Here is a 12,931-nt window from a genome sequence, read left to right as displayed (position 1 = left end):
ACTCCCGTTCCATTTCCACTCCCCTTCCATTTCCACTCCCGTTCCATTTCCACTCCCCTTCCATTTCCACTCCCGTTCCATTTCCACTCCCATTCCCATTCCACTCCCGTTCCATTTCCACTCCCATTCCATTTCCCCTCCCGTTCCATTTCCACTCCCGTTCCATTTCCTCTCCCGTTCCATTTCCACTCCCGTTCCATTTCCACTCCCGTTCCATTTCCACTCCCGTTCCATTTCCACTCCCGTTCCATTTCCACTCCCGTTCCCATTCCACTCCCATTCCATTTCCACTCCCGTTCCATTTCCACTCCCATACCATTTCCACTCCAATTCCATTTCCACTCCCATTCCGTTTCCACTCCCCTTCCATTTCCACTCCCGTTCCATTTCCACTCCCGTTCCATTTCCACTCCCGTTCCATTTCCACTCCCGTTCCATTTCCACTCCTCTTCCATTTCCACTCCCGTTCCATTTCCACTCCCATTCCATTTCCACTCCCGTTCCATTCCCACTCCCATTCCCATTCCACTCCCGTTCCATTTCCTCTCCCGTTCCATTTCCACTCCCGTTCCATTTCCACTCCCGTTCCATTTCCACTCCCGTTCCATTTCCACTCCCGTTCCATTTCCACTCCCGTTCCATTTCCACTCCCGTTCCATTTCCACTCCCGTTCCATTTCCACTCCCGTTCCATTTCCAGTCCCGTTCCATTTCCACTCCCGTTCCATTTCCACTCCCGTTCCATTTCCACTCCCGTTCCCATTCCACTCCCGTTCCATTTCCTCTCCCGTTCCATTTCCACTCCCGTTCCATTTCCACTCCCATTCCCATTCCACTCCCATTCCATTTCCACTCCCGTTCCATTTCCACTCCCGTTCCATTTCCACTCCCGTTCCATTTCCAGTCCCGTTCCATTTCCACTCCCGTTCCATTTCCACTCCCGTTCCATTTCCACTCCCGTTCCATTTCCACTCCCGTTCCATTTCCACTCCCGTTCCATTTCCACTCCCTTTCCATTTCCACTCCCGTTCCATTTCCACTCCCCTTCCATTTCCACTCCCGTTCCATTTCCACTCCCGTTCCATTTCCACTCCCGTTCCATTTTCACTCCCGTTCCATTTCCTCTCCCGTTCCATTTCCACTCCCGTTCCATTTCCACTCCCGTTCCATTTCCACTCCCGTTCCATTTCCACTCCCGTTCCATTTCCACTCCCGTTCCATTTCCACTCCCGTTCCATTTCCACTCCCGTTCCATTTCCTCTCCCGTTCCATTTCCACTCCCGTTCCATTTCCACTCCCGTTCCATTTCCACTCCCGTTCCATTTCCTCTCCCGTTCCATTTCCACTCCCGTTCCATTTCCACTCCCGTTCCATTTCCACTCCCGTTCCATTTCCACTCCCGTTCCATTTCCACTCCCGTTCCATTTCCTCTCCCGTTCCATTTCCACTCCCGTTCCATTTCCACTCCCGTTCCATTTCCACTCCCGTTCCATTTCCACTCCCGTTCCATTTCCCCTCCCGTTCCATTTCCACTCCCGTTCCATTTCCCCTCCCGTTCCATTTCCACTCCCGTTCCATTTCCACTCCCGTTCCATTTCCACTCCCGTTCCATTTCCACTCCCCTTCCATTTCCACTCCCGTTCCATTTCCACTCCCCTTCCATTTCCACTCCCGTTCCATTTCCACTCCCGTTCCATTTCCTCTCCCGTTCCATTTCCACTCCCGTTCCATTTCCACTCCCGTTCCATTTCCACTCCCGTTCCATTTCCACTCCCGTTCCATTTCCACTCCCGTTCCATTTCCACTCCCGTTCCCATTCTACTCCCATTCCATTTCCACTCCCGTTCCATTTCCACTCCCATACCATTTCCACTCCAATTCCATTTCCACTCCCATTCCGTTTCCACTCCCCTTCCATTTCCACTCCCGTTCCATTTCCACTCCCGTTCCATTTCCACTCCCGTTCCATTTCCACTCCCGTTCCATTTCCACTCCTCTTCCATTTCCACTCCCGTTCCATTTCCACTCCCATTCCATTTCCACTCCCGTTCCATTCCCACTCCCATTCCCATTCCACTCCCGTTCCATTTCCTCTCCCGTTCCATTTCCACTCCCGTTCCATTTCCACTCCCGTTCCATTTCCACTCCCGTTCCATTTCCACTCCCGTTCCATTTCCACTCCCGTTCCATTTCCACTCCCGTTCCATTTCCACTCCCGTTCCATTTCCACTCCCGTTCCATTTCCACTCCCGTTCCATTTCCACTCCCGTTCCATTTCCACTCCCGTTCCATTTCCACTCCCGTTCCATTTCCACTCCCGTTCCCATTCCACTCCCATTCCATTTCCTCTCCCATTCCATTTCCACTCCCGTTCCATTTCCACTCCCATTCCCATTCCACTCCCATTCCATTTCCACTCCCGTTCCATTTCCACTCCCGTTCCATTTCCACTCCCGTTCCATTTCCAGTCCCGTTCCATTTCCACTCCCGTTCCATTTCCACTCCCGTTCCATTTCCACTCCCGTTCCATTTCCACTCCCGTTCCATTTCCACTCCCGTTCCATTTCCACTCCCTTTCCATTTCCACTCCCGTTCCATTTCCACTCCCCTTCCATTTCCACTCCCGTTCCATTTCCACTCCCCTTCCATTTCCACTCCCGTTCCATTTCCACTCCCGTTCCATTTCCTCTCCCGTTCCATTTCCACTCCCGTTCCATTTCCACTCCCCTTCCATTTCCACTCCCGTTCCATTTCCACTCCCGTTCCATTTCCACTCCCGTTCCATTTCCACTCCCGTTCCATTTCCACTCCCGTTCCATTTCCTCTCCCGTTCCATTTCCACTCCCGTTCCATTTCCACTCCCGTTCCATTTCCACTCCCGTTCCATTTCCTCTCCCGTTCCATTTCCACTCCCGTTCCATTTCCACTCCCGTTCCATTTCCACTCCCGTTCCATTTCCACTCCCGTTCCATTTCCTCTCCCGTTCCATTTCCACTCCCGTTCCATTTCCACTCCCGTTCCATTTCCACTCCCGTTCCATTTCCACTCCCGTTCCATTTCCACTCCCGTTCCATTTCCCCTCCCGTTCCATTTCCACTCCCGTTCCATTTCCTCTCCCGTTCCATTTCCACTCCCGTTCCATTTCCACTCCCGTTCCATTTCCACTCCCGTTCCATTTCCACTCCCCTTCCATTTCCACTCCCGTTCCATTTCCACTCCCCTTCCATTTCCACTCCCGTTCCATTTCCACTCCCGTTCCATTTCCTCTCCCGTTCCATTTCCACTCCCGTTCCATTTCCACTCCCGTTCCATTTCCACTCCCGTTCCATTTCCACTCCCGTTCCATTTCCACTCCCGTTCCATTTCCACTCCCGTTCCATTTCCACTCCCGTTCCATTTCCTCTCCCGTTCCATTTCCACTCCCGTTCCATTTCCACTCCCGTTCCATTTCCACTCCCGTTCCATTTCCTCTCCCGTTCCATTTCCACTCCCGTTCCATTTCCACTCCCGTTCCATTTCCACTCCCGTTCCATTTCCACTCCCGTTCCATTTCCACTCCCGTTCCATTTCCTCTCCCGTTCCATTTCCACTCCCGTTCCATTTCCACTCCCGTTCCATTTCCACTCCCGTTCCATTTCCACTCCCGTTCCCATTCCACTCCCGTTCCATTTCCTCTCCCGTTCCATTTCCACTCCCGTTCCATTTCCTCTCCCGTTCCATTTCCACTCCCGTTCCATTTCCACTCCCGTTCCATTTCCACTCCCGTTCCATTTCCACTCCCGTTCCATTTCCACTCCCGTTCCCATTCCACTCCCGTTCCATTTCCTCTCCCGTTCCATTTCCACTCCCGTTCCATTTCCACTCCCGTTCCATTTCCACTCCCGTTCCCATTCCACTCCCATTCCATTTCCTCTCCCGTTCCATTTCCACTCCCGTTCCATTTCCTCTCCCGTTCCATTTCCACTCCCGTTCCATTTCCACTCCCGTTCCATTTCCACTCCCGTTCCATTTCCACTCCCGTTCCATTTCCACTCCCGTTCCCATTCCACTCCCATTCCATTTCCTCTCCCGTTCCATTTCCACTCCCGTTCCATTTCCACTCCCATTCCCATTCCACTCCCATTCCATTTCCACTCCCGTTCCATTTCCACTCCCGTTCCATTTCCACTCCCGTTCCATTTCCAGTCCCGTTCCATTTCCACTCCCGTTCCATTTCCACTCCCGTTCCATTTCCACTCCCGTTCCATTTCCACTCCCGTTCCATTTCCACTCCCGTTCCATTTCCACTCCCTTTCCATTTCCACTCCCGTTCCATTTCCACTCCCCTTCCATTTCCACTCCCGTTCCATTTCCACTCCCCTTCCATTTCCACTCCCGTTCCATTTCCACTCCCATTCCCATTCCACTCCCGTTCCATTTCCACTCCCATTCCATTTCCACTCCCGTTCCATTTCCACTCCCCTTCCATTTCCACTCCCGTTCCGTTTCCACTCCCGTTCCATTTCCACTCCCGTTCCATTTCCACTCCCATTCCATTTCCTATCCCGTTCCATTTCCACTCCCGTTCCATTTCCACTCCCCTTCCATTTCCACTCCCGTTCCATTTCCACTCCTCTTCCGTTTCCACTCCCGTTCCATTTCCACTCCCGTTCCATTTCCACTCCCTTTCCATTACCACTCCCGTTCCATTTCCACTCCCGTTCCATTTCCACTCCCGTTCCATTTCCACTCCCGTTCCATTTCCACTCCCGTTCCATTTCCACTCCCGTTCCATTTCCACTCCCGTTCCATTTCCACTCCCGTTCCATTTCCACTCCCGTTCCCATTGCACTCCCATTCCATTTCCTCTCCCATTCCATTTCCACTCCCGTTCCATTCCCACTCCCATTCCCATTCCACTCCCGTTCCATTTCCTCTCCCGTTCCATTTCCACTCCCGTTCCATTTCCACTCCCGTTCCATTTCCACTCCCGTTCCATTTCCACTCCCGTTCCATTTCCACTCCCGTTCCATTTCCACTCCCGTTCCATTTCCACTCCCGTTCCATTTCCACTCCCGTTCCATTTCCACTCCCGTTCCATTTCCACTCCCGTTCCATTTCCACTCCCGTTCCATTTCCACTCCCGTTCCATTTCCACTCCCGTTCCATTTCCACTCCCGTTCCCATTCCACTCCCGTTCCATTTCCTCTCCCGTTCCATTTCCACTCCCGTTCCATTTCCACTCCCATTCCCATTCCACTCCCGTTCCATTTCCACTCCCGTTCCATTTCCACTCCCGTTCCATTTCCACTCCCGTTCCATTTCCAGTCCCGTTCCATTTCCACTCCCGTTCCATTTCCACTCCCGTTCCATTTCCACTCCCGTTCCATTTCCACTCCCGTTCCATTTCCACTCCCGTTCCATTTCCACTCCCTTTCCATTTCCACTCCCGTTCCATTTCCACTCCCCTTCCATTTCCACTCCCGTTCCATTTCCACTCCCCTTCCATTTCCACTCCCGTTCCATTTCCACTCCCGTTCCATTTCCTCTCCCGTTCCATTTCCACTCCCGTTCCATTTCCACTCCCGTTCCATTTCCACTCCCGTTCCATTTCCACTCCCGTTCCATTTCCACTCCCGTTCCATTTCCACTCCCGTTCCATTTCCACTCCCGTTCCATTTCCTCTCCCGTTCCATTTCCACTCCCGTTCCATTTCCACTCCCGTTCCATTTCCACTCCCGTTCCATTTCCTCTCCCGTTCCATTTCCACTCCCGTTCCATTTCCACTCCCGTTCCATTTCCACTCCCGTTCCATTTCCACTCCCGTTCCATTTCCACTCCCGTTCCATTTCCTCTCCCGTTCCATTTCCACTCCCGTTCCATTTCCACTCCCGTTCCATTTCCACTCCCGTTCCATTTCCACTCCCGTTCCATTTCCACTCCCGTTCCATTTCCCCTCCCGTTCCATTTCCACTCCCGTTCCATTTCCTCTCCCGTTCCATTTCCACTCCCGTTCCATTTCCACTCCCGTTCCATTTCCACTCCCGTTCCATTTCCACTCCCCTTCCATTTCCACTCCCGTTCCATTTCCACTCCCCTTCCATTTCCACTCCCGTTCCATTTCCACTCCCGTTCCATTTCCTCTCCCGTTCCATTTCCACTCCCGTTCCATTTCCACTCCCGTTCCATTTCCACTCCCGTTCCATTTCCACTCCCGTTCCATTTCCACTCCCGTTCCATTTCCACTCCCGTTCCCATTCCACTCCCATTCCCATTCCACTCCCATTCCATTTCCACTCCCGTTCCATTTCCACTCCCATACCATTTCCACTCCAATTCCATTTCCACTCCCATTCCGTTTCCACTCCCCTTCCATTTCCACTCCCGTTCCATTTCCACTCCCGTTCCATTTCCCCTCCCGTTCCATTTCCACTCCCGTTCCATTTCCTCTCCCGTTCCATTTCCACTCCCGTTCCATTTCCACTCCCGTTCCATTTCCACTCCCGTTCCATTTCCACTCCCCTTCCATTTCCACTCCCGTTCCATTTCCACTCCCGTTCCATTTCCACTCCCGTTCCATTTCCACTCCCGTTCCATTTCCACTCCCGTTCCATTTCCTCTCCCGTTCCATTTCCACTCCCGTTCCATTTCCACTCCCGTTCCATTTCCACTCCCGTTCCATTTCCTCTCCCGTTCCATTTCCACTCCCGTTCCATTTCCACTCCCGTTCCATTTCCACTCCCGTTCCATTTCCACTCCCGTTCCATTTCCACTCCCGTTCCATTTCCTCTCCCGTTCCATTTCCACTCCCGTTCCATTTCCACTCCCGTTCCATTTCCACTCCCGTTCCATTTCCACTCCCGTTCCATTTCCACTCCCGTTCCATTTCCCCTCCCGTTCCATTTCCACTCCCGTTCCATTTCCTCTCCCGTTCCATTTCCACTCCCGTTCCATTTCCACTCCCGTTCCATTTCCACTCCCGTTCCATTTCCACTCCCCTTCCATTTCCACTCCCGTTCCATTTCCACTCCCCTTCCATTTCCACTCCCGTTCCATTTCCACTCCCGTTCCATTTCCTCTCCCGTTCCATTTCCACTCCCGTTCCATTTCCACTCCCGTTCCATTTCCACTCCCGTTCCATTTCCACTCCCGTTCCATTTCCACTCCCGTTCCATTTCCACTCCCGTTCCATTTCCACTCCCGTTCCATTTCCTCTCCCGTTCCATTTCCACTCCCGTTCCATTTCCACTCCCGTTCCATTTCCACTCCCGTTCCATTTCCTCTCCCGTTCCATTTCCACTCCCGTTCCATTTCCACTCCCGTTCCATTTCCACTCCCCTTCCATTTCCACTCCCGTTCCATTTCCACTCCCCTTCCATTTCCACTCCCGTTCCATTTCCACTCCCGTTCCATTTCCTCTCCCGTTCCATTTCCACTCCCGTTCCATTTCCACTCCCGTTCCATTTCCACTCCCGTTCCATTTCCACTCCCGTTCCATTTCCACTCCCGTTCCATTTCCACTCCCGTTCCATTTCCTCTCCCGTTCCATTTCCACTCCCGTTCCATTTCCACTCCCGTTCCATTTCCACTCCCGTTCCATTTCCTCTCCCGTTCCATTTCCACTCCCGTTCCATTTCCACTCCCGTTCCATTTCCACTCCCGTTCCATTTCCACTCCCGTTCCATTTCCACTCCCGTTCCATTTCCTCTCCCGTTCCATTTCCACTCCCGTTCCATTTCCACTCCCGTTCCATTTCCACTCCCGTTCCATTTCCACTCCCGTTCCATTTCCACTCCCGTTCCATTTCCCCTCCCGTTCCATTTCCACTCCCGTTCCATTTCCTCTCCCGTTCCATTTCCACTCCCGTTCCATTTCCACTCCCGTTCCATTTCCACTCCCGTTCCATTTCCACTCCCCTTCCATTTCCACTCCCGTTCCATTTCCACTCCCCTTCCATTTCCACTCCCGTTCCATTTCCACTCCCGTTCCATTTCCTCTCCCGTTCCATTTCCACTCCCGTTCCATTTCCACTCCCGTTCCATTTCCACTCCCGTTCCATTTCCACTCCCGTTCCATTTCCACTCCCGTTCCATTTCCACTCCCGTTCCCATTCCACTCCCGTTCCATTTCCACTCCCATTCCATTTCCACTCCCGTTCCATTCCCACTCCCATTCCCATTCCACTCCCGTTCCATTTCCTCTCCCGTTCCATTTCCACTCCCGTTCCATTTCCACTCCCGTTCCATTTCCACTCCCGTTCCATTTCCACTCCCGTTCCATTTCCACTCCCGTTCCATTTCCACTCCCGTTCCATTTCCACTCCCGTTCCATTTCCACTCCCGTTCCATTTCCACTCCCGTTCCATTTCCACTCCCGTTCCATTTCCACTCCCGTTCCATTTCCACTCCCGTTCCATTTCCACTCCCGTTCCCATTCCACTCCCATTCCATTTCCTCTCCCATTTCATTTCCACTCCCGTTCCATTTCCACTCCCATTCCCATTCCACTCCCATTCCATTTCCACTCCCGTTCCATTTCCACTCCCGTTCCATTTCCACTCCCGTTCCATTTCCAGTCCCGTTCCATTTCCACTCCCGTTCCATTTCCACTCCCGTTCCATTTCCACTCCCGTTCCATTTCCACTCCCGTTCCATTTCCACTCCCGTTCCATTTCCACTCCCTTTCCATTTCCACTCCCGTTCCATTTCCACTCCCCTTCCATTTCCACTCCCGTTCCATTTCCACTCCCCTTCCATTTCCACTCCCGTTCCGTTTCCACTCCCGTTCCATTTCCACTCCCGTTCCATTTCCACTCCCATTCCATTTCCTATCCCGTTCCATTTCCACTCCCGTTCCATTTCCACTCCCCTTCCATTTCCACTCCCGTTCCATTTCCACTCCTCTTCCGTTTCCACTTTTTCCACTCCCGTTCCATTTCCACTCCCTTTCCATTACCACTCCCGTTCCATTTCCACTCCCGTTCCATTTCCACTCCCGTTCCATTTCCACTCCCGTTCCATTTCCACTCCCGTTCCATTTCCACTCCCGTTCCATTTCCACTCCCGTTCCATTTCCACTCCCGTTCCATTTCCACTCCCGTTCCATTTCCACTCCCGTTCCATTTCCACTCCCGTTCCATTTCCACTCCCGTTCCATTTCCACTCCCGTTCCATTTCCACTCCCGTTCCATTTCCACTCCCGTTCCATTTCCACTCCCGTTCCATTTCCACTCCCGTTCCATTTCCACTCCCGTTCCATTTCCACTCCCGTTCCCATTCCACTCCCATTCCATTTCCTCTCCCATTCCATTTCCACTCCCGTTCCATTTCCACTCCCGTTCCATTTCCACTCCCGTTCCATTTCCACTCCCGTTCCATTTCCACTCCCGTTCCATTTCCACTCCCGTTCCATTTCCACTCCCGTTCCATTTCCACTCCCGTTCCATTTCCACTCCCGTTCCCATTCCACTCCCATTCCATTTCCTCTCCCATTCCATTTCCACTCCCGTTCCATTTCCACTCCCATTCCCATTCCACTCCCATTCCATTTCCACTCCCGTTCCATTTCCACTCCCGTTCCATTTCCACTCCCGTTCCATTTCCAGTCCCGTTCCATTTCCACTCCCGTTCCATTTCCACTCCCGTTCCATTTCCACTCCCGTTCCATTTCCACTCCCGTTCCATTTCCACTCCCGTTCCATTTCCACTCCCTTTCCATTTCCACTCCCGTTCCATTTCCACTCCCCTTCCATTTCCACTCCCGTTCCATTTCCACTCCCCTTCCATTTCCACTCCCGTTCCATTTCCACTCCCGTTCCATTTCCTCTCCCGTTCCATTTCCACTCCCGTTCCATTTCCACTCCCCTTCCATTTCCACTCCCGTTCCATTTCCACTCCCGTTCCATTTCCACTCCCGTTCCATTTCCACTCCCGTTCCATTTCCACTCCCGTTCCATTTCCTCTCCCGTTCCATTTCCACTCCCGTTCCATTTCCACTCCCGTTCCATTTCCACTCCCGTTCCATTTCCTCTCCCGTTCCATTTCCACTCCCGTTCCATTTCCACTCCCGTTCCATTTCCACTCCCGTTCCATTTCCACTCCCGTTCCATTTCCTCTCCCGTTCCATTTCCACTCCCGTTCCATTTCCACTCCCGTTCCATTTCCACTCCCGTTCCATTTCCACTCCCGTTCCATTTCCACTCCCGTTCCATTTCCCCTCCCGTTCCATTTCCACTCCCGTTCCATTTCCTCTCCCGTTCCATTTCCACTCCCGTTCCATTTCCACTCCCGTTCCATTTCCACTCCCGTTCCATTTCCACTCCCCTTCCATTTCCACTCCCGTTCCATTTCCACTCCCCTTCCATTTCCACTCCCGTTCCATTTCCACTCCCGTTCCATTTCCTCTCCCGTTCCATTTCCACTCCCGTTCCATTTCCACTCCCGTTCCATTTCCACTCCCGTTCCATTTCCACTCCCGTTCCATTTCCACTCCCGTTCCATTTCCACTCCCGTTCCATTTCCACTCCCGTTCCATTTCCTCTCCCGTTCCATTTCCACTCCCGTTCCATTTCCACTCCCGTTCCATTTCCACTCCCGTTCCATTTCCTCTCCCGTTCCATTTCCACTCCCGTTCCATTTCCACTCCCGTTCCATTTCCACTCCCGTTCCATTTCCACTCCCGTTCCATTTCCACTCCCGTTCCATTTCCTCTCCCGTTCCATTTCCACTCCCGTTCCATTTCCACTCCCGTTCCATTTCCACTCCCCTTCCATTTCCACTCCCGTTCCATTTCCACTCCTCTTCCGTTTCCACTTTTTCCACTCCCGTTCCATTTCCACTCCCTTTCCATTACCACTCCCGTTCCATTTCCACTCCCGTTCCATTTCCACTCCCGTTCCATTTCCACTCCCGTTCCATTTCCACTCCCGTTCCATTTCCACTCCCGTTCCATTTCCACTCCCGTTCCATTTCCACTCCCGTTCCATTTCCACTCCCGTTCCATTTCCACTCCCGTTCCATTTCCACTCCCGTTCCATTTCCACTCCCGTTCCATTTCCACTCCCGTTCCATTTCCACTCCCGTTCCATTTCCACTCCCGTTCCATTTCCACTCCCGTTCCATTTCCACTCCCGTTCCATTTCCACTCCCGTTCCATTTCCACTCCCGTTCCCATTCCACTCCCATTCCATTTCCTCTCCCATTCCATTTCCACTCCCGTTCCATTTCCACTCCCGTTCCATTTCCACTCCCGTTCCATTTCCACTCCCCTTCCATTTCCACTCCCGTTCCATTTCCACTCCTCTTCCGTTTCCACTTTTTCCACTCCCGTTCCATTTCCACTCCCTTTCCATTACCACTCCCGTTCCATTTCCACTCCCGTTCCATTTCCACTCCCGTTCCATTTCCACTCCCGTTCCATTTCCACTCCCGTTCCATTTCCACTCCCGTTCCATTTCCACTCCCGTTCCATTTCCACTCCCGTTCCATTTCCACTCCCGTTCCATTTCCACTCCCGTTCCATTTCCACTCCCGTTCCATTTCCACTCCCGTTCCATTTCCACTCCCGTTCCATTTCCACTCCCGTTCCATTTCCACTCCCGTTCCATTTCCACTCCCGTTCCATTTCCACTCCCGTTCCATTTCCACTCCCGTTCCATTTCCACTCCCGTTCCCATTCCACTCCCATTCCATTTCCTCTCCCATTCCATTTCCACTCCCGTTCCATTTCCACTCCCGTTCCATTTCCACTCCCGTTCCATTTCCACTCCCGTTCCATTTCCACTCCCGTTCCATTTCCACTCCCGTTCCATTTCCACTCCCGTTCCATTTCCACTCCCGTTCCATTTCCACTCCCGTTCCCATTCCACTCCCATTCCATTTCCTCTCCCATTCCATTTCCACTCCCGTTCCATTTCCACTCCCATTCCCATTCCACTCCCATTCCATTTCCACTCCCGTTCCATTTCCACTCCCGTTCCATTTCCACTCCCGTTCCATTTCCAGTCCCGTTCCATTTCCACTCCCGTTCCATTTCCACTCCCGTTCCATTTCCACTCCCGTTCCATTTCCACTCCCGTTCCATTTCCACTCCCGTTCCATTTCCACTCCCTTTCCATTTCCACTCCCGTTCCATTTCCACTCCCCTTCCATTTCCACTCCCGTTCCATTTCCACTCCCCTTCCATTTCCACTCCCGTTCCATTTCCACTCCCGTTCCATTTCCTCTCCCGTTCCATTTCCACTCCCGTTCCATTTCCACTCCCCTTCCATTTCCACTCCCGTTCCATTTCCACTCCCGTTCCATTTCCACTCCCGTTCCATTTCCACTCCCGTTCCATTTCCACTCCCGTTCCATTTCCTCTCCCGTTCCATTTCCACTCCCGTTCCATTTCCACTCCCGTTCCATTTCCACTCCCGTTCCATTTCCTCTCCCGTTCCATTTCCACTCCCGTTCCATTTCCACTCCCGTTCCATTTCCACTCCCGTTCCATTTCCACTCCCGTTCCATTTCCTCTCCCGTTCCATTTCCACTCCCGTTCCATTTCCACTCCCGTTCCATTTCCACTCCCGTTCCATTTCCACTCCCGTTCCATTTCCACTCCCGTTCCATTTCCCCTCCCGTTCCATTTCCACTCCCGTTCCATTTCCTCTCCCGTTCCATTTCCACTCCCGTTCCATTTCCACTCCCGTTCCATTTCCACTCCCGTTCCATTTCCACTCCCCTTCCATTTCCACTCCCGTTCCATTTCCACTCCCCTTCCATTTCCACTCCCGTTCCATTTCCACTCCCGTTCCATTTCCTCTCCCGTTCCATTTCCACTCCCGTTCCATTTCCACTCCCGTTCCATTTCCACTCCCGTTCCATTTCCACTCCCGTTCCATTTCCACTCCCGTTCCATTTCCACTCCCGTTCCATTTCCACTCCCGTTCCATTTCCTCTCCCGTTCCATTTCCA

This window comes from Gorilla gorilla, chromosome 12, assembly GCF_029281585.2.
Source record: "Gorilla gorilla gorilla isolate KB3781 chromosome 12, NHGRI_mGorGor1-v2.1_pri, whole genome shotgun sequence".
Classification (NCBI taxonomy): Eukaryota; Metazoa; Chordata; class Mammalia; order Primates; family Hominidae; genus Gorilla; species Gorilla gorilla.
Note: the sequence above shows the minus strand (reverse complement) of the source record.